Below are 8,148 nucleotides of genomic sequence, written 5' to 3' on the forward strand. Positions count from 1 at the left end.
AAAACATGAGGAAAAACTTTGCTTGAATTGTCTCTATTATGAAAACAAAAACAGGACGTTTGCTTATTCTCAATGTGCCGTTTAAACTTTAAGGTTTGCTGTCGACGTCGTCGATGTGCGGACTTGCTTCTTCAAACCGGGTGGACAAAGTTTACAGACAAACGTTAGATTTTTTCCGTCTGAGTCAGTACTGACTTTAACGTTAAACTCTTTTAAATGGTCATACGCCGACGTCATAGAGGTAGGGTCTGACATATACGTGTTCGAGATGGATTTCGGTTTGCCTCGAAAGTAGACGAGAGTAGCCGAGTGAAGCCGGGGGAGGAGTTAAAAAGGCGGACACTTCCGATTTCACGAGAGCCTCTCGCCTAGTATCGCATGGCAGATACGCTTTCACGTCACCACACACACATTACACACCTACGCAGCTCGCTTCATTACTTTAGGCAACCAACTTGCGCCTAGCCGCGGCGACGCGGCAGCGGCAGTCTCTGCCGCGGAGCTCTGCCACGGCATTATGCAGCCGTAATCCCCCCTCTTTTAACATTGACGGTTAGCTCAACTCGTTCGCCGCCTTGCTGTGGAGCTTATGGTGCGGTTGGTGACAAGTTCAAATCACTTCAATTTTTCTTATTTTATTTTTTTTAACGTGCATTCTTTCGCCGGTTAAGTTTAGGCATTCTTTTGGAGTTGGTTAAGGTTAGGGTTAAGTTTAGGCATTCTTTCGGAGTTGGTTAAGGTTAGGGTTAAGTTTAGGCATTCTTTCGGAGTTGGTTAAGGTTAGAGTTTGTCTTAGAGCATGGCAATATGTCGGAGTTGGTTAAGGTTAGGGTTAAGTTTAGGCATTCTTTCGGAGTTGGTTAAGGTTAGGGTTAAGTTTAGGCATTCTTTCGGAGTTGGTTAAGGTTAGGGTTAAGTTTAGGCATTCTTTCGGAGTTGGTTAAGGTTAGAGTTTGTCGCAGAGCATGGCAATAGAATGCAGCCTATTTCCGCACTGCCGCTCTCTCGCGCTGCCGCGGTCACATGGGCGTCGTGGCCAATCAGAGAAACGCTGAATGCAAGTTGGTTGCCTAAAATGTTGATGCAAAATTAGATCAGATTCAAATGTACAGCATACCATATACTGCTATAGTGGAATATACTATTCATATACCATAATGTATACCATCTTGTTGCACGCTCCTGACCGCACGCACACACAACACACTGCTGAATAATTCTGTTTTGCATCAATAATATATATATGTATACTGTGTATATTGAGGCAAGACAGAATTATATATACAGTGTTGAGGCAAAACAGACGACGCATGTGTGTATGTGTCTGACAGCTTGAAGTTTATCATGATGATATGATGATAACACATAACGTTATTTGAGCTCTTGGTACCCAAACTCCTGTATCCAATAATAATAATAATAAATATATCTGATAGACGGGTACGCGGGACCCGTACTGTAATAAAGTTTTCAATCAATCAAACGTCTCATAACTCTCTGGCTGTCACGTGGCTTTTTTTATTTTGCTTTTCTGAGCCAATAGGCGCTTTGCGCGACCATAGCAAGTCGTTTGCTTGTGTGGAGCAGCCGGGTGAGAGGTACTGTGGTATGGAAGCAAATGAGTGCCATAAGTATTTGAATTTAATCAGACACCGCATTTATAGCATTGAAAATAATTACTTTGAAAACATGTATCTGAATTTTTTCAGACACCGCATTTATAGTTCCAGACACCGCATTTATAGTTTCAGACACCGAATTTATAGCATTGCAAATAAATACTTTGAAAATCATGTATCTGAATTTTTTTGCTCAGAGTTTACCAAAAATGCAGTGTTAATAAAAAAATTCGAATGCATAATAAAATTCAATGTAAAAATGCAGTGTTCATTAAAAAATTCGATGCATAATTGCGGTGTATATAATTCGATGTCAAAAATTGCGGTGTGTGGATTTCGACGTAAAAAACCCAACATCCGGGTTACCCAGACAGGATAAAGCAATCGAGCTGGATGTGATCGAACTGACTTCTGGCCTATCACTGCACGGCTTTGTCAGTCATGTGATCACAACAACCCAGGAAGCCGGGCTCCGATAATAGTCAGTTACTTCTGTGTTCCGTGTTGCAATAAACGTTCAACGATGTCAACAAAACGGTATCTTATTACCGCTTTCCTCCCGACGACAAAGAGAAGAGAAGGTGGCTGAAGCCTGAAGTTGATACAGTAAGTTTGATCTCAATGATAAACAATAATTAACAGGTAGGCTAACGGCAGGCACCACTACGAATTGAAAATGGGGGACCCTGATGTAAACAAGACGAAAGTCTTTCTCTGGTCTGCATCCCCTTAACAATTGTGTGTATTGAGCCGTACTGTATTGTACCCATTCTGCAATCTGTTAAATAAAGTTTTCAATCATTCATTCAGGCTAGGCTAACATTAGGTACTACTACTAGTTAGGTAACGTTATAGAATCCAAATCGAAAATCAAGAATCCAAATCAAAAGTCTTATATAAGGTTATGAGATGAACATGTATGTTATGTAGGTTATGAAATGAATATGTATGTAATATGTAATAAAAACGCAGCTCAACGCATACATTTGATCTAGAACCCCGTTTGTTGTCCCCTAACTGTTATACGAAGATGGCCGGCGGTCTCGTGACAACCAGAATACAAAACATTACCTGTTGTTATTGTTAAGTCGCTATCTTGTGATAGTAACATGGTCGTGGTGTGAATTACCTCTAAATTAAAGTATTTTTGGATGACACAACACAGTAATAAGAAGGATGGCAAGTGTATGATGGCATGCATGTACAATAATGCTGTGTATACCCTAATTATATTTATTCTTAATGTACTGTATATATATCCACATGTGTTTGTACATATAACTGCATATAAACCTTTTACATATCTGTAGATACTACTATATCTATATCTGTACATATCCCTTACCTACTCTTACTAGTTACGCCGCTGGCCAGTATGACTACCATAGTGTCTTTATACCTGCTGTATCAATGTACATAATAATACTACAACTCTGTACATACATATGATCTGATTAGCATTATTACTCAGTAGTACTGATTTATATATTTTAAACAATATAATGAATTAAGGTTTTGTTTTATTTGTCACATAAGGTACATGTACATTACAGTGAAACACTTGGTTCTGTATGAGCCTCCTGAGATTGTGCTTCATAGACGTTTTTCTAGAAGTTAGACATCTCTTTGATCCAATGACCTTGTAGTAGACAGAAATCTATTTGTTTGTTTCTTCATATCACAGTTTACAATTTATTTTCTTTTTGCAGGCATGACTTCACCCCAACATCCCCTGAGTGGAACATGGAAAGAGTGTTGACCTTGATGTTTATCGTTGTCTTTCAACCATATTGTTTGTTACTGTTTAATAAATTGTTTGTTACTGTTGATGTTTAATAAATGTTTATCGTCGTCTTTCAACACCCTGCCTCAGACTCCTATCCATGGTAACTCCCAGCTATTACTAAAGTTGATTTCAAGACGTGACTCGGGGGCGTTCCAAGGGTGCGTTCCAGCAGAGGTGTTCATTGACTCCAGTGTTTATTATGTATTTTCACAGCAGAAAAACACTCAAGTTATTCCTTTCTTCCGTTCAGAATCAGCCAGCCTGTTGTATATTGAACAGCCCAGTATATGTATTAGGGATGCACAGTATGGACGTTTTTTCAGCCGATAACGGATCACTACCTGCTGCTCATGGCGAATACTGATAACTTCATAACCTGTAGTTTATACACAACTGAGGGTCTACAGATCTAAAGGACAACAACCAATCAGAGCACTTGTCTGCCATAAAAACATAATACATCTGTAAAATAACAAGGGAACAAAGGTGAATTGTGTCACATTTATTTTAAACGTGTTTTATGTTTACTCTGGTGTTTAAATTTCTGTGAATATAGTTTGTATTATGTACTGTTTACATTTTGTACAATCGTCGTTTCTGTAAATGAGGGAAACCTCAGAGGCTTACGATTTTAAATAAAGGTTGAAATGAAAAAATGTGGTTACAGAAAAAGACCTAACCTCTCTTTCTCAGTCATCAGATAGAACATGCTCACAACATTGAACAGCAGCAATGTAGATCTCACAGACTGGGATGCAGCTCGTAGGTCAACAGCTTCTCTTAAAGCAGCCATTAGTCCATCAGTCAGTGGGCTCTCTGTGTTTGGGACAATGACACTAGAGTGGCCATCAGGAGCAAATCCACTGTTCTCCCACTCAATCTGAGGAATATCCACACCCTAAAAACAACAGAAATAGAAAGCCTTATTTGTGGTATTAATTATCTTGATAGACAGCAGCAGTAAGGTGGGCACTTATGGCTTTTGAAATCTGTATGCTCCTACTCATTTATCTTTCTGTTTTCACATACTGTAACTCATTTTCTAGGACTATAAGCCCTAAACCACTGCCCATGTTGTTTAGCAAATGTTCATGGCTCTTATTCTGACCTACACTTTTGTAATTCACTCAGCATATGAATTGTTCCCACATGTAAGAAATTACATTTTCTCATCAGGAAACCTTTCTTATGCATTTGACACATCCCAACTTTTGCCATAAAGTATAACTATGCTATAGTTCAAATATTTTCACCTATTTACCTTGCTGTCAGATAGCCCTTTCTGGTGGGGAACAGGCTTTATAGCCACCTACAGTATGCTCTCTTAAAAGGGTGCTCTGGGATGAAAATACAGGGGAAGTTCAATGGAGTCTGGTAGGTGTTTGCAAGAGCATGGATAGCGGTTTCAGTTTTTGAGTGGCTGAGGGATCAATACTATTGAAAGCATTGAAGTTGTAAAAATTGGACAAAGTTACCTCCATGTTATCAGAAACTGGAATTGGGTGATGGATTCGTCCCAGCTCCCACAGCTGATTTAGGGTCATATGGCCTTCTGTTCTTATAGGATGATTTGCCCAGCCACTGCGGAATGTGTCCAGGTCATCGTTGCCGTGGCACTGGCAGGAACACATAATGGCAACAGAAGAGGTGTGTAGCATTGCCAATGTTGAGGAACCCCTCTTCTTCAAGGTAGTGTAGGCATCATAGTAGATGACTAACAGCTGTCCACATGTCTCGCCATAGCCTCTCTATCCTGGAAAATTGCGAGTTTACCAGAACATTTTAAAGGACAGGGAATGGCAATATTTGCATTTGTGGCAGATTTGACATGGAATTATTATGTATGTATAATAAACAACTGATCATGTAAGATCTCAGCAGTTTCTTTTGTTGAGAAAAGGTTTCCAGCAACAACAAATGCACAGATGGATTTTATTTTAAATGCAATCCAATGATCTGATGTTCATTGTGTGTATTTCTTTATCTACCCTTTCATGAGTCATTATTGTCAGTCCAAAACAAGAGATTATGTTTTTGTAACATGTTTCTAAAACATTATCTCGTGTTATTTACATACTAAGACAATAGGTGTGACATACAAATGTAATTCGACACACACTGCCCAGCAAAAACTGTACATTTTTATTTTTGCAGCAAGGAAGAGATTGTTTAATTTGCATGATGAAGAGGTCACAGTTAAGTACCCTTTGACTGACATCAACTCCCACCGTAGAGAGGAATTTTACCTCACACTATTGCAAATAACAGTACTGCTTCTAGAAGGTATATGTGTAGCAAACAGTACAGTTCTGGCATGGCAGCAGTGAGATGGTGTCTTTCAACTAGCAATCTCTGATCTTTTGGGCTTACCGTTGGTTGTGAACACTCTTGCCAGATATAAAGCTGCCCCTTCCAGTGCCACGGACTGTAAACATGAGACGTGGAACGTCCACATTTTCCACCCCCTGATCAGCTCGTACCCTAAAATATACCAACAATTACAACAAAGACCACATTAAGTGTTGGTTTCAATGGCCCCCCACTGCCTCAGGAAATATTTACCTAAGAGGGAAACCAAACTTCTTGACAGATTCTTGGAAGAAGGCCAGATAAATAAATTATATTTTCATCAGTCTACAGCATTGGTATTGTGTAGTGTTTGGTGAATTTATTGTATTATTGTATATATTATATTGTATATAAGCTAGTTGAAAGACACCATCTCACTGCTGCCATGCCAGAACTGTACTGTTTGCTACACATATACCTTCTAGAAGCAGTACTGTTATTTGCAATAGTGTGAGGTAAAATTCCTCTCTACGGTGGGAGTTGATGTCAGTCAAAGGGTACTTAACTGTGACCTCTTCATCATGCAAATTAAACAATCTCTTCCTTGCTGCAAAAATAAAAATGTACATTTTTTGCTGGGCAGTGTGTGTCGAATTACATTTGTATGTCACACCTATTGTCTTAGTATGTAAATAACACGAGATAATGTTTTAGAAACATGTTACAAAAACATAATCTCTTGTTTTGGACTGACAATAATGACTCATGAAAGGGTAGATAAAGAAATACACACATTGAACATCAGATCATTGGATTGTATTTTAAATAAAATCCATCTGTGCATTTGTTGTTGATGGAAACCTTTTCTCAACAAAAGAAACTGCTGAGATCTTACATGATCAGTTGTTTATTATACATACATAATAATTCCATGTCAAATCTGCCACAAATGCAAATATTGCCATTCCCTGTCCTTTAACTTTAAAATGTTCTGGTAAACTCGCAATTTTCCAGGATAGAGAGGCTATGGAGAGACATGTGGACAGCTGTTACAGTCATCTACTATGATGCTCTACAGTACACTACCTTGAAGAAGAGGGGTTCCTCAACATTGGCAATGCTACACACCTCTTCTGTTGCCATTATGTGTTCCTGCCACGGCTTCACGATGACCTGGACACATTCCTCAGTGGCTGGGCAAATCATCCTATAAGAACAGAAGGCCATATGACCCCAAATCAGCTGTGGGAGCTGGGACGAAGCTGGGACGAAAGCCTGTTCCCCACCAGAAAGGGCTATCTGACAGCAAGGTAAATAGGTGAAAATATTTGAACTATAGCATAGTTATACTGTATGGCAAAAGTTGGGATGTGTCAAATGCATAAGAAAGGTTTCCTGATGAGAAAATGTAATTTCTCTTACATGTGGGAACAATTCATATGCTGAGTGAATTACAAAAGTGTAGGTCAGAATAAGAGCCATGAACATTTGCTAAACAACATGGGCAGTGGTTTAGGGCTTATAGTCCTAGAAAATGAGTTACAGTATGTGAAAACAGAAAGATAAATGAGTAGGAGCATACAGATTTCAAAAGCCATAAGTGCCCACCTTACTGCTGCTGTCTATCAAGATAATTAATACCACAAATAAGGCTTTCTATTTCTGTTGTTTTTAGGGTGTGGATATTCCTCAGATTGAGTGGGAGAACAGTGGATTTGCTCCTGATGGCCACTCTAGTGTCATTGTCCCAAACACAGAGAGCCCACTGACTGATGGACTAATGGCTGCTTTAAGAGAAGCTGTTGACCTACGAGCTGCATCCCAGTCTGTGAGATCTACATTGCTGCTGTTCAATGTTGTGAGCATGTTCTATCTGATGACTGAGAAAGAGAGGTTAGGTCTTTTTCTGTAACCACATTTTTTCATTTCAACCTTTATTTAAAATCGTAAGCCTCTGAGGTTTCCCTCATTTACAGAAACGACGATTGTACAAAATGTAAACAGTACATAATACAAACTATATTCACAGAAATTTAAACACCAGAGTAAACATAAAACACGTTTAAAATAAATGTGACACAATTCACCTTTGTTCCCTTGTTATTTTACAGATGTATTATGTTTTTATGGCAGACAAGTGCTCTGATTGGTTGTTGTCCTTTAGATCTGTAGACCCTCAGTTGTGTATAAACTACAGGTTATGAAGTTATCAGTATTCGCCATGAGCAGCAGGTAGTGATCCGTTATCGGCTGAAAAAACGTCCATACTGTGCATCCCTAATACATATACTGGGCTGTTCAATATACAACAGGCTGGCTGATTCTGAACGGAAGAAAGGAATAACTTGAGTGTTTTTCTGCTGTGAAAATACATAATAAACACTGGAGTCAATGAACACCTCTGCTGGAACGCACCCTTGGAACGCCCCCGAGTCACGTCTTGAAATCAACTTT

The sequence above is a fragment of the Notolepis coatsorum genome, assembly GCF_963971535.1.
Source record: "Notolepis coatsorum genome assembly, chromosome: 3".
NCBI classification, from domain to species: Eukaryota; Metazoa; Chordata; class Actinopteri; order Aulopiformes; family Paralepididae; genus Notolepis; species Notolepis coatsorum.